This window comes from Rhinatrema bivittatum, chromosome 9 (genome assembly GCF_901001135.1).
Source record: "Rhinatrema bivittatum chromosome 9, aRhiBiv1.1, whole genome shotgun sequence".
NCBI lineage: Eukaryota > Metazoa > Chordata > Amphibia > Gymnophiona > Rhinatrematidae > Rhinatrema > Rhinatrema bivittatum.
This window is the reverse complement of record NC_042623.1, coordinates 130,725,306-130,753,072: the sequence shown is the minus strand read 5'-3', so window position 1 is coordinate 130,753,072 and position 27,767 is coordinate 130,725,306. Positions and strand designations below refer to the sequence as shown.

The 27,767-nt window shown below is 46.0% G+C and overlaps 1 long non-coding RNA gene across 2 annotated transcripts; it reads right to left on the bottom strand.

Annotated features, from left to right (window-relative positions):
* LOC115099470 lies at positions 1–27,187 on the bottom strand. 2 transcript variants are annotated; one of them, XR_003858786.1, is made up of 6 exons: positions 27,122–27,187; positions 12,485–12,574; positions 6,241–6,330; positions 1,969–2,882; positions 1,625–1,833; positions 1–287 (listed from the first exon to the last, which is right to left on the bottom strand). It is a non-coding gene; the product is annotated as an uncharacterized LOC115099470 (long non-coding RNA). The 2 variants fall into 2 exon arrangements; XR_003858787.1 differs by lacking the exon at positions 6,241–6,330.
* Between the last annotated feature and the right edge of the window lie 580 nt (positions 27,188–27,767).

Here is a 27,767-nt window from a genome sequence, read left to right as displayed (position 1 = left end):
TGATTTATTTAACATTAAAATAAAGTGACAATTGTCTAGTAGCATTTGATCTATTTAATGTATGGGAACTTGCCAGGTACTTATAACATGGATTAGTTACGGTTAGAAAACAGGATGCAGAGCTTGATGGACCCTCGGTCTGACCCAATACAACAATTCTTATGGCACAGTCTCTGCGAAAAGACGAAGCATGCAATAACCAGAAGCATCAGCTCCAGAAGAAGGTGAAGTAGCCAAAATTGTCATCTTCACAATAAGCAGCGATTAGCAGCGACACTGACATCCACCTGAATAAAAAATTAATAAACAAATGGAAACATTTAAGGATTGTCCTGAGCAAGTCTTGCACAACAGAAGAGGAAGGAAGGGGCTGGTAAAGGAGGGGAAAAGGGGTGGGGAAGATTAAAAAAGGGGTGGATGGGAGAGTAAACACCAACAGAAAAAGAAGGGGGTTAGGAGTGGGGGGTTTGTTACTACTAATCACATGTAGCAGTGATGAACAAAGACAGAGCAGGCACTTGAGGGTGAGAGAAGTAGGGATGTGAATCGTTTTTTTACGATTTAAAACAATGGTTAGATATATTTTAAATCGTCAAAAATCGTTAGAGCCGCGATACAATAGAAAGTCCCCCGATTTATCGTCAAAAAATCGTAAATCGTGGGAGGGGGGAGGGCGGGAAAACCGGCACACCAAAACAACCCTAAAACCCACCCCGACCCTTTAAAACAAATCCCCCACCCTCCCGAACCCCCCCAAAATGTTTTAAATTACCTGGGGTCCAGTGGGGGGGTCCTGGCACGATCTCCTGCTCTCTGGCCATTGCTGCGTTAATAGAAATGGCGCCGGTGGCCCTTTGCCCTTATCATATGACAAGGCAAAGGTAGCGCCGGCGCCATTTTGGTTCCTGGCACCCGACGTCACGAGTGCAGGAGATCGCTCCCGGACCCCCGCTGGACCCCCAGGGACTTTTGGCCAGCTTGGGGGGGCCTCCTGACCCCCACAAGACTTGCCAAAAGTCCAGCAGGGGTCCGGGAGCCGACGTCGCCCGTATGACATAGTGAGGGCAAAGGTAGCGCCGGCGCCATTTTGAATATTGGCAATACGGCCTGCGTGCAGGAGGTTGCTCCCGGACCCCCGCTGGACTTTTGGCAAGTCTTGTGGGGGTCAGGAGGCCCCCCCAAGCTGGCCAAAAGTCCCTGGGGGTCCAGCAGGGGTCCGGGAGCGATCTCCTGCACGCATGATGTCGGGTGCCAGGAACCAAAAATGCGCCGGCGCTACCTTTGCCCTGTCACATGGTAAGGGAAGGGCCACCGGCGCCATTTCTATTAATGCAGCCGTGGCCCGAGAGCGGGAGATCGTGCCAGGACCCCCCCACTGGACCCCAGGTAATTTAAAACATTTTGGGGGGGTTCGGGAGGGTGGGGGATTTGTTTTAAAGGGTCGGGGTGGGTTTTAGGGTTGTTTTGGTGTGCCGGTTTTCCCGCCCTCCCCCCTCCCCCGATAAAACGATTTTTTAACCAAAAAAACCATTGCGATCAAATTCCCCCCCCCCCCCCTCAGCCAAAATCGATCGTTAAGACGATTGATCACACGATTCACATCCCTAGAGAGAAGCATTCACACCTGCTGGCTGTGTAGCAGCTCTGTGTCCAAAACCGTGTACAGCAGTAATGAGTGAAGACAGGCCAGAGAAAGACAAAGGCAAGGAGGAAGAGCTGTCAGCAAAGTAATGATTCTTGCAGGCGTGAGATCCATGAACACCAGAAGGAAGTGCAGAAGTTGTTTGCCCCTTTCTGTGTACAGCATGGACAAGCCATGAAGTTTATTATAACCTGCAACATAAAGTAGAAAAAAAAAAACCAAGAGAGAACAAAACTATAGTCAAAACCTTCTGCACAATACACTTCCAGCTCTAGGAACCCAAGAGGAGATGATACCAAACTAATTTTTAAAATGAAGCTACTCACGTGTTTAGAAGAGACAAGCCACCTTGGAAAGATGCCCAAGTATACGAGGATTCAGGAGGATGAATGCAGATCCAACGGCACCAGAAGGAAGTGCACAAGCTGTTTGCCCCTCTCCGTATGTTTTGGGGTGCAGCTGGGGGTGGGAGTGCGGGGGGAAAAAGCCAGATAGAGAAGATAGAGTACAGGGTGGGGGAGGGGGAGATGGAAGAGAGAGTAGTGGTCAGGGAGGTAGGAAGGACAGATAGGGCAGGAGAAGAGGGGTGTGCAAGAGTCTTAGGGTGTATCTGGGGGTGGTAGTGCAGGGCAAAGAAGGTAGGTGGAAGAGATAATGGAAATAGGAGAACATCTAATGAGGGCCCCTCTACAAATGAACTTTATCACAGGGCTCCATACAGGAGAGACAGACACTGATGCTGCAGACGGAGGCTGTGGGCGTGGCACAGAGGTTGAGGAGACTGAAGCACAGCAAGAAATTTTCCCTATTGCAGCATATGGACTGCGGGAAGAATCAATTATGTTTAGTAAGCCCATAGGTTATTTGCATTAAAAAAAATGATAATGTTCAGCTACATTTAACTTGCATTGAGACATCATCCTACTCCAGGTGCAGCGGGTCCTCTGCTGTAGAAGTGGCCTCTGCTGGCAATGAAAGATGCGAAGGCAGGCTAGGCATTCAACCCAGAACCTATGTGCTGCAGTCAGGAAATTGAATGCTACTTTGCAAGTTCAGCAAAACTCAGCAAGCAAAGGTTCAGCCACCCAAAGTAAACTCTCTCGCAGAGGTACAGAGGCAAAGACAAAGGTGGAAATCAGAATAGCAAGAATTGAAAAACAGAGTGCATGGTACAAAAGCAAACTGATCTGTAAATTATTAGCCCAATCCTTCTCCACAATACACTTCCAGCTCTTTTAAACTGCAATCACAAAGAAGAGACAATGGGAAAAGGGTAAGACCAATAATTGAACAAAAACCACAGCAATCAGCAATCACAAAAATAACTGCTATCCTGCTGCTAGATTCTGGACATCTCCGTTCCAAATTACACCCACGCAAGACTAATGGAAGGATGTGCTTTTTAGCCAAAAAGAGATGGGCCCCTCTAATGATTGACATGTATGTACAACAATCACAATTCTTTGAAGAACCTACCACTGTTCACAACCAATAATAAGTGCTACAATATCCCACTCTCCCCTGTACAGCCAATGCTATATTTCCCACGCTTACTAATGCAGCACTGCATTTCCTGCTATTAAAAGACCCGCCATTATAGCTGCTATGCGGCCTGATTTATCAACCATGACAAAATTTGCCTTTTTTTCTGAAAAACACAGTTATTGAAATTAATAAAATTAAATTCCAGATTCATCCTTTTACAGAAGAGGGATATGCGTTCGTGGCCAGATTCATGATCAGCTAGGCGCCTTTCTGGGCTCCCGATCATCCAGATTAGCTCCAGGCTGAGTGCCTATATTGGATCCCCAGCATCCACATACATGGCCAGTAGAGCGCCTAGCTCAACGCCCGAGCGGCAAGGTTAGCCAGGAATCCTTTCTGTGCACCCGAGCGCACTGAAAAAGCACCTAGCTGAGTGGCTATCTAAGCTGGGTCGCCAAGATAGGCGCTCATATATGTGCTTTTCAGGGAGCTCGGGCAGGGAAAAAGAGCCTAGTTAAGCTGGCTAATCAGAATCCAAGATAGGCGCTCAGGTGTGTATTTGGGTGAATGTGCATGCGCATGCTAAACCTAACTTCCGCAAGGGCAGAACTTCCTGGTTGTTTTGGGTGTGTCGCCACAATGCCTCCACCAGGGCACGAGCCCCATTTTATCATTAGGGATGTTGCCCTTTTGGCATTCTTGGTAGTGGCTAATGAAGCCAATTTATAAAGGCGCTCTGGTGAAAAGCACAACATTAGGAGAATGGCCCCAGCATGGGAGGGGCTTCAGGTGGAGTTTAATAGAGGAGCCTCACACCCACATGGAGTAAGTAGTGCCTGGGTTAGGGGTTACAAGGATTTGGGCTGGGTACTTAATGCCTGGGGTTGGATCGGTAGAATGTTTTGCATGACGTGGGTACTTTCTGCCTTGGCTGGGGCTGTAGGGGCTTGTATTTGTGTTGTAATGCATGGGGTGTGATTTGGAATATTTTTTAAGGGTTGGGCCATAAGCAGCAGTTGTGAGCTTTATGCAAAAAGCCATTGTTTTATTTATATTAAATTATTCATGCATAAATTGTACAGCGGTGTTACATTTATGTTTGTACATTTTCATATTATAGATTGAGGACCTCAAGAAGAAGGCCAGATGGCTGTGGCTGAAAAAACGAAGATGGATGGAGCAGATGCGGGCTCAGTGGGCCTGGACTAGTGGTAAGTTTTACTTCTGGTCATGTAGGCCATAATTTGTATATCTGTCTCCAGTGGAATTCACACATTGGCCTACTGCTAAAAGTCATTTTAACTCTGCCTTATCTTGCAAAACCCATATTATGTTTTAACAAATGTTATTTTGAGTGCCATATTGAAGGTATATATTTATATACACACACACACACATGTAGAACCTTATGACCCTTCATCTAAAACTCAAATGAATGGTCCATGGATTAGATTCATTGGACCTATTAACTTTTCCCTTTACTTGCAACTCAACTAGTAAAGCCTTGTCCTTAAACACTGAGGGGTATATTTTAAAACACAGCACGCGCGTACTTTTGTTTGCACACCAGGCGCGAACAAAAGTATGCCGGATTTTATAAGATACGCGCGTATCTTATAAAATCCGGGGTCGGCGCGCGCAAGGGGGTGCACATTTGTGCAATTTGCGCGCGCCGAGCCCTGCGCGCGATGCCCGTTCCCTCCGAGGCCGCTCCGAAATCGGAGCGGCCTCGGAGGGAACTTTCCTTCCGCCTCCCTCCACCTTCCCCTCCCTAACCCACCCAGCCAACCCTATCTAAACTTCCCCTACCTCTGTCGCACAAGTTACACCTGCTTGAGGCAGGCGTAACTTTGCGCGCGCTGGACCGGCTGCCGCGCGCCATGTTCCGGTCCGGGGGGCTGGTCCAGAGGCCACGGCCATGCTCCTGGAACACCCCCGGGCCGAAACTACGCCCCCGGCACTGCCCACGGATGACGCGCCAGCCACGTCACGCCCCCTGACATGCCCTCCCCAAGAAGGCCCCGGGACTTACGCGCGTCCCGGGGCTTTGCGCATGCCGGAAGCCTATGCAATATAGGCTCGGCGCGCGCAGGGGCATTTTAAAAGGGTTACGCGCGTACCTTATGCGCGTAACCCTTTTAAAATCCGGCCCTGAGTGCAAATGACGACACAATATGTTTTGTTCTTTTCACAGATGATAGCAGCCCATCGCCAGAGGATGAGGAGGAAGATGAGGAGATGGACACTGCCGAAGCACCAGTCCCCGGCCCCGCCCAGGCAGTTGCAGCTGCTCCTAGGGAGGAGCAGGAGATTCTTCCCCACCGCATACACAGCACCCTCTCCCCCACCCTGTAGGGCCGCCTCCTCATTCTGACCGGGGCAGTAAGGAGGCAGGGACACAGACTGGGCAGCCTTTGCTGGCCGAGGGAGGTCCTTCTCACCAAGCATTTCCTCTCTCAACCTTTGGTGGCTCAGCTCGAGGAGCCGGCCCATCACCTGCAGCAACAGCTCAGGTGATAAGCCGGTTTCTCAGCAGCAGTTTGCACGAGGACCAGAGATTGGGGGAGGAGATGATGGTGAATCGGGCAGCCTTTGGGGTTTTTGTTGTAGTTGAGGTCCAGCAGAATCACACCAGACTTCTGCTGGCCTTAGCTAGGTGCATGGGAATGTTTCAGCCTCGGCAACAGCCCTAAATCTGTCGTCTCTGCCCTCCCTACTGTACCGCCCTTTTTTTTTTTTTTTTAATGTAAATAGTTTTTCTCCTTAGATGAACCCACCCCTTTCCTTTTGTTTTTAAAAAAAATTGTACAGTTTAAATATTTTTATAAAAATTATATGTTAATAGAAATGATGAGTATATTCTTTATTTTCTTCCAATTTAGCTATTTAAAAGAATATAGGGAAGGTTACTTCTTTTAATCAAGTAAAACAAGGTGCTTTGTCTTCAAATGGTTTATTTAACATTAACATAAAAATGATGATGGTCAAGTAGCATAGGATATATTTAATGTTTGGGGACCTGCCAAGTACTTATAACCTGGATTGGTCACTGTTTGAAACAGGATGATGAGCTTCATGGCCCATCGGTCTGACCCAATACAGCAAATTCTTACGTTCTTATTTGGATTGACATCTTCGCATTAAACAGCAATTAGCAGCAACACAGACATCCACCAACGCTGAGCAGCAGCAATGACATCCACCTGACAAAAGGTTAATAAAAAAATGAAAACATTGTGCCTACATGTAAACCGTTGCGATGGTATTTAACTTAGCCGTGGTATAGAAACGTTTTCAAATAAATAAATAAATTTACAAATTGTCCTGGGCAACTCTTGCACAAGAGAGGATGAAGGGGGGACTTGGAAGGGAAGGGGGGAAGCCAAAAAGGAGTGTGGATGGGAGCGTGATCAGCAAGAGACAAGAGAGGGAGGACGATTAGGGGCGAGGTAGGAGAAATTGTCCTGAGGTGAAGATACCACAGTTATTTTTAAAGTGACACTACTTACTAGTTTAGAAGAGGCGAACCATGTAGGAGAGATTCCCAAGTATACAAGGATTTAGAAGGCTGGAGTCATGTGGGAGAAGACAAGAATTGCATGTGAGGGAAGCATTTGCACTGGCTGGCTGTGCAGTAGCTCTGTGTCCAAAACTGTGTACAGCAGTGATGAGTGAAGACATGGCCAGAAAAAGGCAGAAGCATGAAGGGAGAGCTGTCAGCAAAGAGATGATTCTTGCAGGTGTGAGATCTTTGAGCACCAGAAGGAAGTACAGAAGCTGTTTCCCCCTTTCCGTGTACAGCATTGACGAGCAATGAAATTAACATTCTTTATGATTTTGTACCATGCACTCTTTTCTTACTTTGTGCTATCCTGAACCCCACTTCTACCTTTGCCCCTCCTCTGCTAGAGGTAGTATTTTGAGTGACTGAACATTTGCATGCAGAGTTTTGCTGAGCCTGTAAAGTTGCATTCAACTTCCTGATTGCATCACACAGGATCTGTATTGAATGTCTTGCTTGCCTTCATAATTTTTTAACTTGTTTGTTCAAGTGCTGAAGTTCATTCTGGATAACCTTCCATCCTGATGTCACATTGGCCTGAATTTATTCCTGGCTAGTGATACGTTCAGCTGCCAGGTTCTCATCCATGGATGTCCCTGGAGATTCACGTGATGACCCCCTCCTGATTGACAACAGAGATCTCTTCAACAACAGGTGACCCTCTGCCCCCAGAGTTGGTTGATTTCTCAATAATGTTAAATGTAGCTGTACATACTCATTGTCCTCCTGCGAATAACCCATGGGCTCGCTAAAAAACATTATAGATTCCTCCTGCAACCCCTTTGCTGCAATTGTGGAATTTTCTTGCTCTGCTCCTGTGTCCTCTAGAGATGAGCTTTGTTTTTCTGGCTCGGGTCGGGTTTCGATTTGGGCGCTTCGTGTGAAAACTCGTTTTCCCACGGATCATTTTTCGCCAAAAACGAAAATGGAACCTGAACCTGAAACCGGAAAAATGAATTTAAAAAACCCCCACGAATCGGAAAAAAAAACGCGAATCAGAAAAAACCCCCCACACCAACCCTTCACATTTACTTTCTTATAACCCTCCCCCACCATTCCGATCCCTCCCCAAGACTTACTAAAAGCCCCTGGTGGTCCAAAGGGGTTCCGCGAGCGATCTCTCCCTCCATGCCGTCGGACTGTCGGGCCTGTTATGACTCAAAATGGTGCCGATAGCCTTGCCCTTACGATGTTACGATGCTCCTACCATGTGATAGGGGCTGACCAATGGCACCGGTAGCCCCTGTGACATCATAAGGGCAAGGCTATCGGCACCATTTTGAGTCATAGCAGGCCCGACAGCCCGACGGCATGGAGGGAGAGATCGTTCATGGGACCCCGCTGGACCCCCAGGGATTTTTAATAAGTCTTGCGGAGGGATCGGGATGGTGGTGGTGGTGGTGGGGGGGGTTGTAAGAAAGTAAATGTGAAGGGTTGGGGTGGGTTTTTTTGTTTTTTTTTAATAAATGTGCCCCTCTCCCCGCACTAACCCGAAAAACGAATTTTCCCCGAAGCTCAGGGAAAATCCATTTCATGGTTCAGGTCCCCCGAACCACAATGAATTAGGCAATTTCATTGAAATTGCCTAATTCGTTATAAACGAATGCACATGTCTAGTGTCCTCTACAGCAGTCTCCTCTACCTCTGTGCTATGCTCACAGCCTCCATCTATAGCATCTGTATCTGTCCCTCCTGTATGGACCCCTGTGATAAAATCCCTTTGTAGAGTGGCCCTTATCAGATGCTCTACTTCTGTAACCTGAAGCTTGCCTGGTGGCCCTCCTCCTGTCTGGCGCTGTGACCTTTCTATTTGGCCCACCCTGGCTTTTACAGCTAATCTGGTGTCATGCCAGCGATGATTTAACTGTTCCATTGACCTGTTTGCCACATTCAGGCTGCTGACATCTTTGGCTATACTCTCCCAAATTGTTCTTTGCCCTGGTGGATGTTTTCTGTCCAAAGAGTGCACGGTAGTTTGCACACACCTTCCTGGCAAGTAGATCCTTTTCTTCATCTGTGAAGTCTGCTTCCCTCTGCCACCTTTTCTCCTCCACAGTACTGAGACCAGCTTGGTGTGGCTCCCTACCTCCCTGACCAGTACTCCCTCTCCCCCACCATGTACTCTATCTCCTCTCGGGGTGTGCATTCGTTTTTGACGTATTGGCAGTCTGCAACATATATGTCCCTATTCGTTGTATTCGTGGGGTCACGAAACGTATGGTGAACCCCCACGAATACAACGTATCTAACGAATAAACCCCCCACCCTCTTGACACCCACAAGACTTACCAAAAGTCCCTGGTGGTCCAGCGGGGGTCCCGGCGCGATCTCCTGCACTTGGGCTGTCGGCTGCCGGTATTCAAAATGGCGCCTATAGCCTTTGCCCTCACTATGTCACAGGGGCTACTGGTGCCATTGGTCGGCCCCTGTCACATGGTAGGAGCAATGGATGGCCGGCGCCATCTTGTGCTCCTACCATGTGATAGGGGCTGAACAATGGCACCGATAGCCCCTATGACATAGTAAGGGCAAAGGCTATCGGTGCCATTTTGAATACTGGCAGCCGACGGCCCACATGCAGGATATGGCTCCAGGACCCCCGGCCCCTGTCACATGGTAGGAGCACAAGACGGTGCCAGCCGTCCATTGCTCCTACCTTGTGACAGGGGCCGACCAATGGCACCGGTAGCCCCTGTGACATAGTGAGGGCAAAGGCTATCGGCGCCACTTTGAATACCGGCAACCGGCAGCCCGAGTGCAGGAGATCGTGCCAGGACCCCTACTAGACCACTAGGGACTTTTGGTAAGTCTTGGGGGAGTCAGGAGGGTGGGGGGTTGAAGTTAATTAAATTTAAAGGGTTGGGATGGGTTTTTTGGGGGGAAACGAATACATATGTAACTAATGAACGAATCGGGGTCCCCCGAGAATGGATGCAATGGATTTGGCTCCCCACGAATATGAATACCTAATGGGATGAATCCGTCCCTGCTGCACATCCCTAATCTCCTCCACTCGCCTTCTTTTCCCTGCACTCCCACTTCCAGCTGCACCTTCAACCACTTGCACACCCCTCTCCTCCTGCCCCATCTGCCTTCCCACCTCACCTGAGACAGACACCTCACTCCTCCTATCCATTCTTCCACCTGTCATGCACATCCTAGCCTCAGACATTCCCTCTCTGTCATAATCCATTCTCAAAAACTGCCACTGTACTCATTCTTGACTAAAGGACAAAAACACAGTCAGCAAGACAACAACCCAATGCTCTTCCAAACTGCAATCACAGACAATAGACAATGGGAAAGGGTAAGAACAATGAACAATAAACAATAAACAATAAACAAAGCAATCAGCAATCACAATGAACAATAAACAAAGCAATCAGCAATCACAAAAATAACTCCTAACCTGACACTAGCCATTGAACACCTCCTACTCTCACCAACTCCAAACTACACCCATGCCAGGCTAATATAAAGATGTGCTTTTTATTAATATGTATGTACACCAATCCCAATTCTTTGAAGAACATACCATTGTATAGAACCAATAAAACATGGGCTATAATTTCCCACTCTCTCCTGTACAGCCAATGCAACATTTCACATGCTTACTAATGCAGCCAATAGAGCAGCACTGCTTTTCCCGCTAATAAAAGGCCTACCATTATAGCTGCCATGCGGTGTGAATTATGATCCATGAAAATAATATGCCATTTTTTCTGTAACACAGTTATTCACATTCATAAACCTAAATTCCAGAGACATACTTTTGCTCAATAGGGAGACATGTTCGCGGCTAGAATTGTAATTAGTTAGGTGGTAAGTGCCTAGCTCAGCACTCGAATGGCAAGAAAAGCTAGGTGCCTTTCTGGGCACCCGATGATATAGATTTGCAACCAACTAAGTGCCTAGCTCAGTGCCTGAGTGGCAAGGTAAGCTAGGCGCCTTTCTGGGCGCCCAATAGTATAGATTTTTACTGCCATGAACAAAGCACAAGTTAAGTGTCAGTGGATACTCGGGGGGCCTATCTCGGCTCCGAGTGGCCAGCTTAGCTAGGCACTTATCTGGGTGACTGAGCGGCCAGCATCGCAAAGCACTTTTCTCGGCGTATGAGTGGCCAGCTTAGGTAAGCACTTCCCTGGCGGACAGATACACAGCCAAAAGAGCGGCAAGATTGTTAATTAACTCGCATCCCAACTGAGCACCTGACTGCTATGCCATTGTGAATTAGCATGCAAAAATATTTGTCATGTTGTCTGCAGCATAGTTATTGGAAATATTAAAATTACTTTCCAAGGTCATAATTTCAATAATAGGGAGATCCATTTACTCACTTGCTTTTATGTGCAGATTATCGGCATGGGTTTTGAGCGCGGATGTGGCCGCTTATTACATAGAGCCTTACCGCACTTAGGTACGCACATTTCTTCTTGTGTGCGCGGATTTCTGCATGCAACTCATTTGCATAATTTTTTTTTTACATCCCGCGGAGGCGCCAGCTTTAACCGTGCGTGATCAAAACTTGCACTAACTACCACCTGTTTTGCTGCAGGTCTTATTACATCGGCCCCTATATGACCAGAAAGGCTTATGAAACATACTTTAAAAATATGTCTGTGTGGGATTTGGTTTGTGTGTGTGTGTTTGACACCCCCCCCCCCCTAACTTTTAAAAGAATTATTTTCAATGGCCTGAAAAGGGCAAAAGTCTGCTTGTATATTTTATTCTCAGACTTTAACCCAAATTTTCAAATCATATTTATGTGTATAAATTTGCTTTGAAAAGTTCAGGTGTGTGGAACCCTGTGTAGCATACATACACAAAGTTAAACGGGTGTGAGAGCAGATTTAACTTTATGTGTGTTACGACTATGGCTGCTGTGCAGCCTCCTCACCAGCAGAGGCCCCCCATGAGCACTCTCCCCTGGCTGGCCCGATATTCCTCGCCTATATGCTCCATGTCCAGAACTCCCTATTTAACTCCACTTAGCCCATGCCATGGCATAGAGTGCCTTTGGGCTCCCTGCTTTAGCCATCCATTTCTTGCTTAACTTGCCTTCGGTCATTCGCTTCCTCACCTTGCTCTGTGGCTTATGGGTCTTTCCTGATCTTGCTCTGTAGGCATTCAGCCTTGCCTGCCTTCTTGTCCCCTCTGTCCCTGAATCCCTTTCTGTTGCTGCCCTATTTCTCTCCTGCTTCCCCAGAATTTCTTGCCTCGCTGCCTTCGGGCATTTTGTGATTTCATGTTCAGTGTAGTTCTTGTCCTGGTTTGTCTAGTCCTGTCATTGTCTGTCTTACTTGCCCTGGTTCCCTACTTGCCTCCAGCTCATGCTTACCTGCATGTTATCCTGATTCCACCCAAACCTGCACTCAGTTCCAGTATAAAACAGACCACGTTTATCTGCATTCACATCCACGTGGACTCACATGCTGTTCCAGTGTTTCCTGAAGTTCACCCTTACCCCCACGTTCTCAGCCCCAGAGACCCTTCTCAGCCAGCACCCAGTTCCAGAGGGCCTTCTCAGCCGAGACCCAGCTCCAGGAATTCTATCATCCTGCACCCAGCTCCAGAGACTCTACCCAGCTTCACCAGATCACCTGCTATTGCTCCCATTTGCCTGACCTATATCACTCCTGCAGGTGGTGTTCACCACACCAGGCTACAGCCCAAAATTGTAATAGCATGCCGAAGCCATCCACCTCCAGATATAGGGATAGGAGTCTGCATCAGTTCGGTGAGTCAACTTATTTTTCTGCTCTATACAATATTCCTGATACTCAGCGGTATCTTACCTGTACTTGCTGTCAAACATTGAATTACCCACATTACCAAGACTGTCTAGACTGTCAGCTTTCAGATCAGAAATCCTGGGCATGCAGTAGCTGTAAGAAGAAAAATGTTTCAGTATACCAAGAATGCTTGAATTGTAACACTCTTAAGCCAGGATTTGTAATGTCCCTGTATCCCTAGCTTACTACCCCCAGACAAAGCTTGCCCTTGTTGCACAGCTACCAGACCAGCTGTTCCACAAGAAACATCAGCCTGTTTAATTAGCCTGTGTTCTGCTTCTAGCCAGGCAAACTATCGGGCCGATACAGTAAAGCGCGGCTGGGCTTGTGCACTTTTGAACACGAATTAGATGCGCGTTTTAGGCACGTAAGACGGACACACAATTCAGTATATGCTCTAACGCGTCCTTAGCGCATGCTGAAAATGACGCGTAACAATTAGTGCCCGCCACATGTAGATGGTAATTTAATGGTATTTAATGACCGATTAGTTATTCCCCTCGATACAGTAATGCGCGCCCAAAATAACACGTCTTTAACCTGCACATTTTCCACGTCTTTACCCTCTATTTTTACCACCTACCCTGACCCTGGCATTAGTATGGTGCTGTGCTCTTGACAGTCAGTGAATATCCAACGGACAGCATCGGACAGCATCATGAACTACATGTATATATTGTCTTTGGCGATCTTTTTTCTACGGGTGAGAACGAGATTAAGAAATGGTCTGCAAGTGAATTCGAGCCGGGCTATTGGAGACAACAGCCAACAGGAGAACCCGGCACATAAGTGTTGTTTTTGAATATCTGTCTGGGCATCTCTGAGGCTCCACAGGTTCAGCGGAGACACGGACACCTGTACAGACACCGGGAGAAAGACGCTGCACCCGACCTTCCTCCGGCGTCTAGAATTAGACATCTCTGGGGCTCCGCGGGTCCAGTGGAGACACGGACACCTATTCGGACACCGGGAGAAGGACGCTGCACCTGACCTTACTCAGGCATCTAGAATAAGGCATCCTTGAGGCTCCGCTTCTATATTTGTTAAATGAATAATCAAGATGTATTAGGTTATGCTGATTTTCTTGTGTTGTTTTTCACGCAGGCACAGCAGGACAGAGTCATCCGTGCACAGGACAGGAACATCGGTAGACCAGGATGGGCCATCGGCAGACCTGGATGTATCATTCGCCCATGGACAACTCTCTTTGGCATGTCCGAGCGAGATGTAGTCCGAACCTACCGGCTGAGCTCACAGGCAATCCTGTTCCTCTATGAAGTTCTGCGCTGCAACCTTGAGCCCCTGGCCAATCGCCACCATGCTGTGCCAGGGTTGACGAAACTTCTCGGTGCCAGGTATCAGAAGTTTTCAAACCCCCGTGAGTGTCATTGCGGGTATGACACAGCCCTCCTTCTCACGGCATCTGGCAGAATCTTGAAGGCCATGATGAGGCAGTTGAGGAAGTACATCGTGTATCCTACGGATCCAGTGGAGCTGCAACAGATCCGCAGTGGGTTCATGGGTATTCCAGGGATGCTTAATGTGTTGGGTGCTATAGGCCGTACCAATATTGCATTTACCCCCAGGTCGGAGGAAGAGAGTTCGTTCCGGAATCGCATGAGCTTCCATTCAATGAATGTTCAAGTCATTTGCAATGCCCACCTTCGGATTCTAAATGTTGTAGTGAAGTTTCCTGGGAGCTGCCATGACGCCTACATTCTGGAACATTCATCTATGGAGACCCATTTCCCAGAGGGGAAGTACGGTGAAGGCTGGCTACTTGGTAAGTGACATCGGCTGCGGCCTGGGATTCTATATCTGGGATGTTCAGTATACAATATGTGTGCATTTATATATGTGATGTGTTAAAGATGTTAAGCGCTGTAAAGTTGTTTTTGATGTATTCCTGATTATTCTCCCTATAGGTGATGGCGGCTATGGCTGTAAGCCCTGGTTGCTAACTCCACTCCAGTCTCCACACACTGCGGCAGAAAAATGTTACAATGAGGCTCATGGCAGCACCAGAAATGTTATCAAGCGGACTTTTAGAGTTCTGAAAGGATGATTCTGATGTCTGGATTACTCTGGGGAAGCCCTGCAGTACAGTGCAAAAAAGGTGGTGAACATAATTGTTGCCTGCTGCATGCTACACAACATTTATCAGAGATTTGGTGTGCATGCAGAGGTAGCAGAAGATTTGCCGCCAGATCTACCTGTGGAACCGGCAGCCGAAGCGGACAACACCACAAGAGGGAATGATGTCCGACGAAAGATCATCGAATCTTATTTCTCGTGTAAGTTCTTAACTAGGGATGTGAATCGTTTTCCATATCGTCTTAACGATAGAAATCGTGTGGCAGGGCAAGAAAATCGTCTTAGGCACGATTTTTTAGTTAAAAAATCGTTAAAAATCGTTTTTTCCGATTAGTGCGCACTAACTCGAGTTAGTGCGCACTAACAGGAGTTAGTGCGCACTAACTGAAAATGATACAATTTGACACTTTTCAGGTCAGTTAAGGTCAGTTTAGGAATGAATATGTATTCCTATTGGCTGCCCTCTTATTTATTCATGTTACCAAGTTTCCTACTGACAGTATATGGGGGATGGGAAATGGAAACAGTTGGTAGCTTGACAAAACAAGTAATGTGATCAGTCAATGTGACTAGAACTTGTGCCCTAACCCTGATACCAGGGGTATTGTGATCTTCCTGCACACAGTGCCCTATCCCTATTAATACCAGGAGTGTTGTGATCTTCCTGCACACAGTGCCCTATCCCTAATACTAGGGGTGTTGTGATCTTCCTGCACACAGTGCCCTATTCCTGATACTGGGGGTGTTGTGATCTTCCTGCACGCAGTGCCCTATTCCTGATACCGGGGGTGTTGTGATCTTCTTGCACACATCCCGGTATCAGGGATAGGGCACTGCATGCAGGAAGATCACAACACTCCTGGTATTAATAGGGATAGGGCACTGCATGCAGGAAGATCACAACACTCCTGGTATTAATAGGGATAGGGCACTGCATGCAGGAAGATCACAACACCCCTGGTATCAGGGATAGGGCACTGTGTGCAGGAAGATCACAATACCCCGGAGGAGTGAGGGTCAGGCAGCTCCCCCCTGTCTGTGAAGCCAGCCTCTCATTAGTAATGCAGGGAGGGAGCTGTCTCAGACTTCACCATCCTCCCCCCCCCCTTACCCACACACCATTCACTAGCTGGGACATGGGGGAAGTCAGGAGTGAGGGTCAGGCAGCTCCCCCCTGTCTGTGAAGCCAGCCTCTCACTAGTAATGCAGGGAGGGAGCTGTCTCAGACTTCACCATCCACCCCCCCCCCCCTCACCCACACACCATTCACTAGCTGGGACATGGGGGAAGTCAGGAGAGAGGGACAGGCAGCTCCCCCCTGTCTGTGAAGCCAGCCTCTCACTAGTAATGCAGGGAGGGAGCTGTCTCAGACTTCACCATCCTCCCCCCCCCCCCCCCTCACCCACACACCATTCACTAGCTGGGACATGGGGGAAGTCAGGAGTGAGGGTCAGGCAGCTCCCCCCTGTCTGTGAAGCCAGCCTCTCACTAGTAATGCAGGGAGGGAGCTGTCTCAGACTGGTATCAGGCTTAGGGCACTGTGTGCAGGAAGATCACAACACTCCTGGTATTAATAGGGATAGGGCACTGTAAGAGATGACTGTAGTAGATTGAATAAAGATCTGATGTTTCTGCTCTCCTCACACCAAACAAAAACAACACACAAGCAGAGAAGCCCTTCTTACAAAGCTGAGCTAGTGAGTTAAGTAGGAGGAAAAGTAAACATACTGGTGCCAGTGTGGCTACTTAAAAAATACACTTACCAACAATCAATTACATATATTTGAACTGTGTACAGTTCCAGCCAGGACCACCTTTCTAAAATGCACAGTGATTGGCAAATTCAACATGCACTAGCATTTCAGGTGCCTGCTAACAAAATAATAAACAAACAAGTTCTAGTCACGTGAGTGCTGATCATTACATTACTTTTTTTGTCAAGCTTCCAACTGTTTCCATTTCACATCCCCCCAACCATATTGGTAACATCAATAGATAAGAGCACAGCCAGCCAATAGGAATACATACATACATATTCATTCCTAAGTGACCTTTACTGACCTGGGAAGTGTGAACACTTTGTTTCATTTTCTGTTGGTGTTCGTTAGTTTCCAGTTCCATTTCCCATCCCCCCAACCATCACCTCAGTGGTAACCTTGGTAACATCAATAGATAAGAGGGCAGCCAGCCAATAGGAACACATATTCATTCCTAACTGACCTTCAGTGACCTGGAAAGTGTTTATTTGTATCATTTTCAGTTAGTGCGCACTAAATCGAGTTAGTGCGCACTAACACGATTTAACGATTTTTAACGATAAATCGTTAGAATTTCTATTGTATCGTGTTCTATAACGATTTAAGACGATATAAACATTATCGGACGATAATTTTAATCGTTGAAAAACGATTCACATCCCTATTCTTAACTGTTATACATTCATTTATCCATACTGATGTGGTGCTTTTATTGTAGTACATAGTAGGGATGTGAATCGGGCTTCGGACGATTGAAAATATCGTCGATATTTTCAAAATCGTCAGAAATCGGGGGCTCTCCCAAAACAATAGGAAAACCCCACGATATTGATCGTGGGGCTTCCCTTATCGTATTGGGGGAGGGCGGGAAAAGCGGCACACAAAAATAACCCCTAAATCCACCCCGACCCTTTAAAAGTAACCCCTTAGCTTCCCCCACCCTCCCGACCCCCCCCCCAAACCTTTTTACAGGTACCTGGTGGTCTAGTGAGGGTCCTGAGAGCGATCTCCTGCTCCGGGCCATCCTTTGCCCTTACCTTGTGACAAAATGGCACCAGCGCTACCTTTGCCCTGAGGGCAAAGGTAGCGCTGGTGCCATTTTGAATACTAGCAATACGGCACGAGTGCAGAAGGTTGCTCCCAGACCCCCGCTGGACTTTTGGCAAGTCTTGTGGGGGTCAGGAGGCCCCCCCAAGCTGGCCAAAAGTCCCTGGAGGTCCAGCGGGGATCCGGGAGCGATCTCCTGCACTCGCGCCGATAAACAAAACACAATCGGGCCCGATGGGAAAAAACCCACATATGAATCTGTACTGGAATCCGAACCGATCCCGGTTCCGATTCACATCTCTAGTACATAGCTCTGCAAAATTTGAGATATAATCGTTTTATGACAGTACAGTATGTTTAAACTTGTGTTGTCTTTCTTTCAGGAGCTGTGATACATCCATCAAACCATTTCCCAGCAAGCAGAGAAGTTGATTTAAAATAACAAATAATAGAGAAACAAATACAATTTAGTTGGAATTTTCCCTTGTCTTCTCTGTGTTTTCCATTGCATCATTTATAATTCTTGAAATATAAAATCAATAAATTGTGTTCCCATTTAATCCTCAATAAATTGTTTCCTTTCCTTTTATTATTGCTTCTTACATTATTTCGGCGTCCATGATGCTCCGTGAACCAGCGGAGACATGGACGCCTCTATGGACACCGGGAGAAGGACGCCTCGCCAGGCCTTCTTCCAGCGTCTACAATTAGGCGTCCCTGCGGCTCCGCGGGTCCATCGCAGACATGGACGCCTGTATGGATGCGGGGTGAAGGACGCCGCACCAGGCCTTCTTCCAGCGTCTACAATTAGGTGTCCCTGTGGCTCCGCGATTCCATCGCAGACATGGACACATGTATGGATGCCGGGTGAAGGACGCCGCGCCAGGCCTTCTTCTGGCGTCTACAATTAGGCGCCCCTGCAGCTCTGCGGATCCATCGCAGACATGGACGCCTGTATGGATGCCGGGTGAAGGACACTGTGCCAGGCCTTCTTCCGGCGTCTCCAATTAGGCGTCCCTGAGGCTCTGCAGGTCCATCATCTGTACAGACGCCGGGAGAAGGACACAGAATGCTTGCACGTGGAACGCCACACCAGGACGGCCATTTTATTAATGCTTTCCAGCCAACTGACTGCCAAGGTGCCGTGTGGGAGGCTTCCGAATTTTACTGAGGGGGATGTCCGGCTGCTTGCATCTCTCATTATCGAAGATGAGCCTACCTGTACTTCTGCTCTGGGCACCCGCGGGACCAGGACCGGGCCAATGAGGCCTGGCAGGCACTCAGGGTACAATTCAACGCCCAGTCATCGTACCTGAGGGAAGTAAGTTCATAGGCCTATGTTGTGGTTGGCCAAGGTCTGGTTTATGTTGCTTGAAAGGAATGACACAGCTTATTCTTCTAGCTAGCAGGAAAAAAAACAAGTTCAATTAAATTTAGTATTTTGGTGTTGTTTTGTTTGGTTAGAATTGTTTTTTGCCTCAAAAGCAAAGTAAAAGTTTAATATCAACTTGTGTTTCCTATTTGTGTTTTATTCTTGCCAGGTTTAGGCACTGAAAAAGCAGGCGAGGCGGATCAGACAGGAGGAGCCGGAATACCCACGAGCCCTGAGGGCCCACCGCCGAGCGGAGGAAGGTATGTGCTGTTAGCAATTGAAACGTCATGGTTACCATACAAGAAGCAAGGTCTTCTTTAATAATGGCTATAAGAAATTTATCATTTCTACCATTCTGGATCTTTGCATGCACAGCTGTGACACGTTTGCTATTTCTGTTTTCAGAGACCACCTTGGAGGGGTCATCAAACTCAGAATCCGCTCCTTCAGCAGATCAGCAAGGTGAGCCTTTAATAGTAGTGGCCTTGTAAAAGTATATGGATGTTTTATGCCGTGTGGCACGCCATTCACATTTGCATTTTTAAATGTCATGCTTACGGTAATGCTAGAGGTGAGGGTCTTGTTTAAAAATGACTATATCCTTCCTACCATTCTGGATGTTTGCATGCATGGGGGTCGCATGCAAACATCCACCAGGGAGTTTTGGTAAGTTTTGGGGGGTCAGGAGGGTGGGGGATTGTAGTTAATTTAATTTTAGTGGGGAAACGAATAGGAATTAATGGATAAACGTATGGGGGGGGGCCCTTGCCGAATGCAACGTATCTGCCCCCCGATGAATCCGAATCCCGAATGCAACGTATGGCATCCCTCTGCACATCCCTAGAATAGGGATTAATGAATGTAGAGACAGCATGACGGAAATAGACAAAAGCAGAATAAATGAAAAAAATTGTGAACCAGAAACAAGAGGGGCCCATGGACAGCATCAATCAAGAGCCTGAACTAGTGCCTTCCAGCAGTTGCCAATCTCCAGACTCTGCCTCTACCCATGCAATGGAATGTTTTCCTGGCATGATTGTCTGAATAGGAGAAAAAAAAACAGAGGAAAGGGATTAATGAATGGAGAGATAATCAAGAACAGAATGACCCTGAAGGAAGAGAAGCACATGCAGAGCATGTAGTAAAGACTCCAAATCAGCAAAACAGAAGAGGAGCACATGTGGAGCGCAAACAGCAAAGAGTCAAAATCTGCAAAACAAAGAAGAGGAGCACATGCAAAGCATACAGTAAAGACTCCAAATCAGCAAAACAGAAGAGGAGCACATGTGGAGAGCAAACAGCAAAGAGTCAAATCCAGCAAAACCAAAGAATGACCCCAAAGGAAGAGGAGCACATGGAGAGCATTCATCAAAGAGTCAAATCAGCAAAATGAAAGAAAAAATGACACAATGGACGGCCCCATGACCGAAGGACATCGGTCTGAAAGAGGCGGGAATGTCCATGATCAGAGGCCCCGCTTCCGATCCTTTCCAGACGCTCAAGGCAATGGCCATGGACGTTGGATGGTAGCGGGGCCTCCAACCATAGTCGTCCGGAAAGAGGCAGGAAGTCCATGGGGGGTCTGAGGCAGGCCTCGCTACCTTGAAACCTCCATGGCCATTGCTCTGAGCGTCCAGAAAGGGTTGGTAGCGGGCACCCGTACGTCCATGATCGGAAGCCCCGCTCCCTTCCAACGTCCATGGCAGCCGCCTTGAGCGCCCGGTCGTGGAAGGTAGCGGGGCCTCCGATCAAGGACGTCCAGAGAGAGGGGGGGATGTCAATGGTGTGGTCTGAGGCAGGCCTCACTACCTTCCAATGTCCATGGCTGACCTGATCACCCGGATGTCCATGATCGGGGGCCCCGCTCCCTTCCAATTTACATGGCAGCCGCCTTGAGTGCCCAGACATGGAAGTAGCGGGGCCTACATCATGGACGTCTGGACAGAGGCAGGAACATCTATGGCGTGGTCTGAGGCAGGTCTCACTACCTTCTAATGTACATGGCTGACCTGATCACCCAGCCTATGAATGTACTGTGACTCTAGCTTGCATTCACAGAGACCACTGGCAGTATGCTACCACTCAGGTCTTGCTGAGATACCCACTGTACAGAAGGAGGAGCACTTCTGTGGTCTCAAATCCTGTCATCCTGGGACATGATTTCCCAGAGTTTTTAATTTGAGTCTGTACATGAAGAAAAGTAATTTCCAGAGATCATTCCTAAGGAGAGCCCATACTTATATGTGAGGGATGTCAAGACACCTTAACCCTGACAGTGATGCCACCGGTTGAGCCTTCCAGATACCTAGAGGCCACAGTATTTCTGGGACAAATGAGGACCCATAAGCATTCCAAGAGTCCTTAATTGGTGTTCTAGAATGGGTGGGGCAGGTTGACCCTGTAAATTTTAGACAAGCCCAGCCAAAAGATGGGTCTCTTAAGTTTTCCAAGGAACATATACAGATGAAACAAGGGAAATCAGTCTCTGAGTTAGAGGCCAAACCTCTCCTTTAGAAGAAGAAAGGGACAGACCCAGCATGGCACTGGAAAGGAAAACTGGAATGATATCCTTCTTTCACAGGCAGTATCCCTGACAGAGGTAGGTGTTTTACTCAAGAAGGTTACACTAAGGGGGAGAGCATGTGAAGGGTTGTATAGACTAGAACCTAGAACACCTTAAAGTATTTGGACCAGCTATCTAGCCCAATCCATCTTAAATGCCCAAAGTTGGAATCTAGGCCACAGACCATTTCCCAGGGAAGTGGAATAAAAGCCCAAGCTCAGGAAAGAGCAAGGAGGATCAGAACAGAAGGAGGAATTATGCCAGAACTCTGTAGATTTGAATGCCTAACGTTTGATATAGTACAGCTGAAGTAAGCAGATTTTTGCTGTTTTTCTGTTTATGTAAGAAATAAAAGTGGTTTTCTATTGAAAGCTGGAATCTAACTGTTTTTCTGTCCCCCCAGCACTTTTCCATGAAGCCAAGAGCACCCCATGCTATCACACTGTACTGAAAATAGTGAACTTAGTATCTCTGGCAGGGAAATGCCAGAAGAAATCTCTACAGGTTGTCTGTAGTAGTCACTGTGTTTGGATAGAATGATGTCAACCTATATTTATCTCTAGCCTTTGAAAATATCCCCTTCTCTCTATAGAAAGTAAGAACTCTTTACAGTTTTATCAAGGTCTGGATTTGTTGTAAGACTAAAATCCCCCCCCCCCCCCCCCCCCAAATAAATAGACTACGCTCTGCAAAACAGGATAATTCAGCAATTCTGTTTGGCCTACATTTGGGGCCTATTTAGAAGCCAATGTCAAGGAAAAGGTTAGCAATCTCCCCTCTAATAAATAGAAATATATCATCAGGATCTCTTTTAATCTTATCTAATGAGAAAGGAATATGTTTTGAAATAAGATCCCAAATCCCCTTTTTGTATTTAGAAAGGATGCCCAGTAGGACTGACCAAAATACTTAGTGCTGGAGGAAAATTATTATTTTTTTTTAATTTATCTCCTTAATAAATATAATATCTGCTTTATGCTTATATGCTGCCCTAAACAGAAAGCTACTTTTACCAGGTAAGTTAGGGCCCTTAACACTGAAAGTTACACATATTAATGTTTTAGCTCCAGCCATAATAGTGTAAGGAACATCTGTGAAGCATAGCCTCCATCATCCTCTGAAATAGAAGATTAAGATTATTATTCAAATGTATCAATTGTGACACATTGCTGTTCTCTCTTCAGTTTGTAATTCCAAATTATCTTTGGAAACTAGAAAGAAAGAACAAGAGTTAAAACTCCCCCCTTACACACACACACACACACACACACACTCTTTCCATCCTCCCAACACCATACAGTATTTCCCAACCCTTCCCATTAACCAAACTTCTTAACTCCTGTCCAGTCCCACAACTATTTTTGCATTTGATAAAGATAAAAAAAAAAGAATAAACTATACTCTCTCATTAAAGAAACTAACCCACATAAACCATCCCTCCACCCTGCTCTACATTAATCTCCTCAATTACACCAACATTCTATCCCCATAAACTTAGAAATATAACACAGCACGTTGAATAACCAAACATAGATTTTGCTTCCCCTCTCCCATCTTGGAAGGACAAATCATCGCATCACTCATTACTACCCTTCATGTATTCTTAAACACTCAGAAAACGCTTTCTGAATCAGGAAAGTATTCACTCTCCCCTGAATTCATAAATGAAGATTATTCATATTAAATCTCAGATTTTCAGATTGAATAAAACTATAACATCATGAAAGAGTATCTTCAGATAAGTCTTCCATCTCATTATATATTTTTTTAATATTCCTTGAAGAAAAACATTCCTTGCTTGATTTCCTTCTTCTTTTGGCTCACACTTCTCTCCAGATAGATTCATTGTTACTACACACCCAGAGTCCCCTTTATTTCTTCCTTCCATAAATTTTCCAGTGTGATAATCCTTGTTGTCCATTGTAAAGTTCAAAGAAAAAGAAAAGCCCCATCGATATCTAATTGAATGAGCTACCAGCCAAGCCATGATCAATGTTACCTGCTTCTGTTTCATCAGAGTGTTATGCACTAGCAGTCCAATACAGTACAGTGCGCTCCGACAGAGCGCACTGTTAGCCTGCTATTGGACGCAGCCAAGCCGCACATTTTACTTTTAGAAATTAGCGCCTACCCAAAGGGAAAGTGCACAGAAAAGCAGTAAAAACTGCTTTTCTGTGCACCCTCCGACTAAATTTCATAGCGATATTAAGCCGGAGGTCCCGAAGAGTAAAAAAAGTTAAAAAAAATAAAAAAAAATTGGAAGTCGGCCGGCGGCTGTGGGGTCGAAAACCAGATGCTCAATTTTGTCGGCGTCCGGGCTCGAGAATCGACGCCGGCAAAATTGAGCGTTGGCTGTCAAACCCGCTGACAGCCGCCGCTTTTGTCAAAAAGGAGGTGCTAGGGACGCGCTAGTGTCCCTAGCGCCTCCTTTTGCCCGTTTTTACCGCTGGGCCTAATTTAAATACTGAATCGCGTGCACCGGCGTTCGCCCGCTCTCCCACGGACTTTACTGAATCGGCCTGTAGGTCAGCAAAGATTCTGATTTGTGATCCTTTGTAGACAATATACTTCTTGATTCTCACTTTACTCATTAGTAAACTCCCAAAGCGCATCTCAAAGCGCATTCCAAAGCGCATCTCAAAGCGCATCCCAAAGCGCATTCAACTCCCAAAGCGCATCTCAATTCGCAAAATCATCCATTAACCACTCCCCTTCCGTCAGAGACTTAGGGGTGCGTCTCGACAATCAATTCAACCTTAAATCCTTCGTCTCCAATACAACAAAAGAATGTTATTTTAAACTTCAAGTACTCAAAAATCTGAAACCTCTCATCCACTTCAGTGACTTCCGTCTAGTAGTGCAGTCTATAATTCTATCCAAATTAGACTACTGCAACTCGCTCCTGTTAGGTCTACCGATCACAGCTACAAAACCCTTACAGATGGTGCAGAACGCTGCCGCGAGGTTACTCACCAACACAAATAAAAGAGCCCACATAACACCTATTCTCTACAGTCTGCACTGGCTACCCATAAAAGCCAGAATCACATTCAAGACATTATCAATGATCCACAAGGATATTACGGGCACCGCACACCTAAACCTAAACTCGCAACTCCGACCTCACACATCACAAAGACCTATCAGATTCAACTACAAAGGTTCCTTATACGCTCCCCTGATCAAAACTTCACGATCTAAACGAGCACTTTCCTCAGCTGGGCCCACCCTCTGGAACTCATTACCACCGGATCTACGCCAAGAAACCTGTCATATAACTTTTAAGAAAAATTTAAAAACGTGGCTCTTCCGGCAAGCATTTCCAGAATCGCAGGAACACTCTGACACGGGCCAAAGAGCAAAAGAGTAAAATTAGTTCACTACAAGTTCCATGACCACACCTCAAGTTCCACGACCGCCCACACCTCTTCAAGGCCCGATTACACCTCATCTGGACAACCCACTTACAACCCACTTGTAGTGAAAGCCACCTCATCTGGACAACCCACTTACAACACACCTGTAGGGAAAGCCTCCCGCGTGGATGCACTAATTCTTTAGTTCATGCATTACTGATATCTAAACACATAAACATTGGTCACTGTTCAGCTCATCATTTATTTTTAGTTATCTCCACATGAATCCACATTATTTGACAGCCCACCTGTTTGATTGTTCCACTTGTGGATGCATTAATTCTTTAGCCCATGCATTACTCATAACCAGGCACATAAACATTGGTCCCTGATACCTGTATATCCCAAATTAACACATCATTTATTCTTAGTTATTCTCTACATGTTTCACGTATCATAACGAGTTACTGTTGTCTTTACATATATATTTTATACTATTCTATTTATTATTTATTTTATTTCAAGTTAGTTATTTACACCATTATCTATTTTATTACATGTTATTTACTATATAGATTCTCGTCATTTGATGAGTCACTGTTGTTTATTTAATATTTATTCTCATGTTCTGAAACTCCGTTTATTGTAACGCCTCACCGCGATTGTTTTGTTTTATGTAAACCGACCTGATTTGATATTTGTATCGAGAACGTCGGTATATAAAAATGCTAAATAAATAAATAAATAAATAAATAAATAATAAATAAATAAATAAATAAATAAATAAATAAATGAATAGTATTTGTCTTGAAAGTAGTGGAAGCAACCACTGTGGGCCTAGGCACTGCTGCATTTATGGAATGGTTGGTCAGAACATGATATAGCCTATCAATCTTCGCACCGTGATTAGTATCAGGGCCAACTACCAGCTGAAAGATACCTTTGATGATATATAATGTTTAGCACCTTCTTTTTCAAGAGCTCCCATAATTCTTATATTAGACCTCCACTGTTTGTTCTCAGCATCCTCTTGTCTATTATCCAAGCTCTTGATCTTTTGCTCCAATGTCTTCAGTCTTACATAGGAGTGGGCAGAGTGGTCAATCTGTTCTCCTAGATGGATCTCAGTCATATCTATCTGGTTCTTGAGTTTCTTTAAATCCTTCTGTAAGGTAGTAATGAAGCCAGATAGTTCAGATCTTAGTAATTGAAATTCCTTGTTTAGTGCTAGAAGGTTACTTCTTGTAATTGGCACATATAATTAAGGATCTCCTTCTTGATATAATATAGAGTCTGGAATTAGCAAAGATCCCACCTTTGGCTGACTCCTCTTCCTTTGGTATATTTTTAAACTTAGATATTGCTGCCACATATATGGGTTTTGAGTCCGCAGCACTCACACTTGATCACTAGATTAAATCAGATTCAGTAAAAGGATATGAAGATGAAAATGTAAGATCTGATCAATAGTCCATATCTTGCTGAACTTAAACTATATTGCACAGGAGACCTATTGTATTGGAAATTACCAGGTTTTCCTTTATTTTCCTATTTTAGTATATGTCTTTCATCTGGATTTAACAGTACTTATTTTGTGTTTGAACAGCAGATGGCAGGCTTGCTCCATTACTTATTTATTTGAGTAATTTATAACTGCTCTATTTCCTAAAATTGACTGGCATTGGTAAAAGCAAGTCCTGTGGGGCATCATAATTACTCTTACCCTACTGTGCTTTCAATAGCATAACTTACACATCTGCCCTAATAATATTGTGGAACTTATCAAGGCACAGACACTTCATCACTTTCAGTTTGACAATCACTGCATTTAGATGGCAGACCGGCTTTTAATTTCTCCTGCACACCAGTGCACTTCAGGTGGAGTAGAGCTAGAATTTAAACAGCGTATCCTGACATGATTTCAGTGTGGTCTGTATTCTGCAGCATTACAGGCTCACCCAAGAGATTAATTTATAATTCACTGACTTGCATATTTAGAATACAATTCTCCATAGGTTACCAGCGTTTTCAGTCAGCGGAGTGTTGCTTTCACCTCAGTTCTTCCGTTCGTCTCCTTGCTGATGTCACAGTCCCATGCCACCATTAGTTACTACCTCATTCACTCTCAGAGAGAACAAACCATCTCTCTGATCATTTTAGAGACAAAAAGAAAGCATCAATCTCTCCAAAACAACAACTGGGTCAGGCAGTCCTCCAGTGTTGAGATTAACAGACTGACTCCCTGAAGCAGGTATGCTGCCATAAAACAGTTGGTGTCAGGTTACTGCAAGTATCTGTATCTCCATAGACTGCATTTTGACAGACTGTATCAATATTGATTTCCATAGTTAATTAATACTATGGATTGCTTTTCTCAAATTTAAATGTTAACTCTTATATTCATAAAGACAATCAGGAGTGTCGATAGCTCTGGGCAGACAGGACCCATACCTTGAGTTTTCTTTGAAGTGCTCCAAGTTTCAGCTGTCCCTTAACTTGTGCAAGCAGTAGCTTCCGGGCACCCCGCCCCTCCCACCCTTGACCACACAGAGGCACAGTAAGGTAAATCATGTTCCTTTATTGAGTGGAAGAAACGGTCACAGCCAATTAACATTACTTTAAACATTAACAATCAGCAATAATTGACCAAGCTTAACCTTTGGCAATACATATATAGCCTATGCCCTCACCGGTAGATTTACATGCTCTTACCCAACCCTCTATTTGCTGGAGACGGCAGCCCTCCATCCTTCCGCTCCGTGAAGGTGGTACGCCACTGGCATCCCACTCCATGAATGCCTCTGTGGCCACTGCCACTCCGTGCAGTGTTCTGCCGCCTCCTCCCACCCCTGGCCTTGCGGGCCCCAGTTATTGCTTATGCCAGGCCTTCACTGGGCCACCCCCAGACCGGCCATCATCTCGGTCTGCACCATGCTTTGCGTGTAGCCGTCCCCACGCTTTCCCCCTATGCAAAGTCCTTGGTTCTCCACTCCTCCCCTTCCCCCTCCCCCGACACCAAAAACTTCCCCCCTATGCAGCAACACATCTCCTTATGCACCGGTGAGGGCCCTGCCAAAGTAGGAAACAGTAACACCTT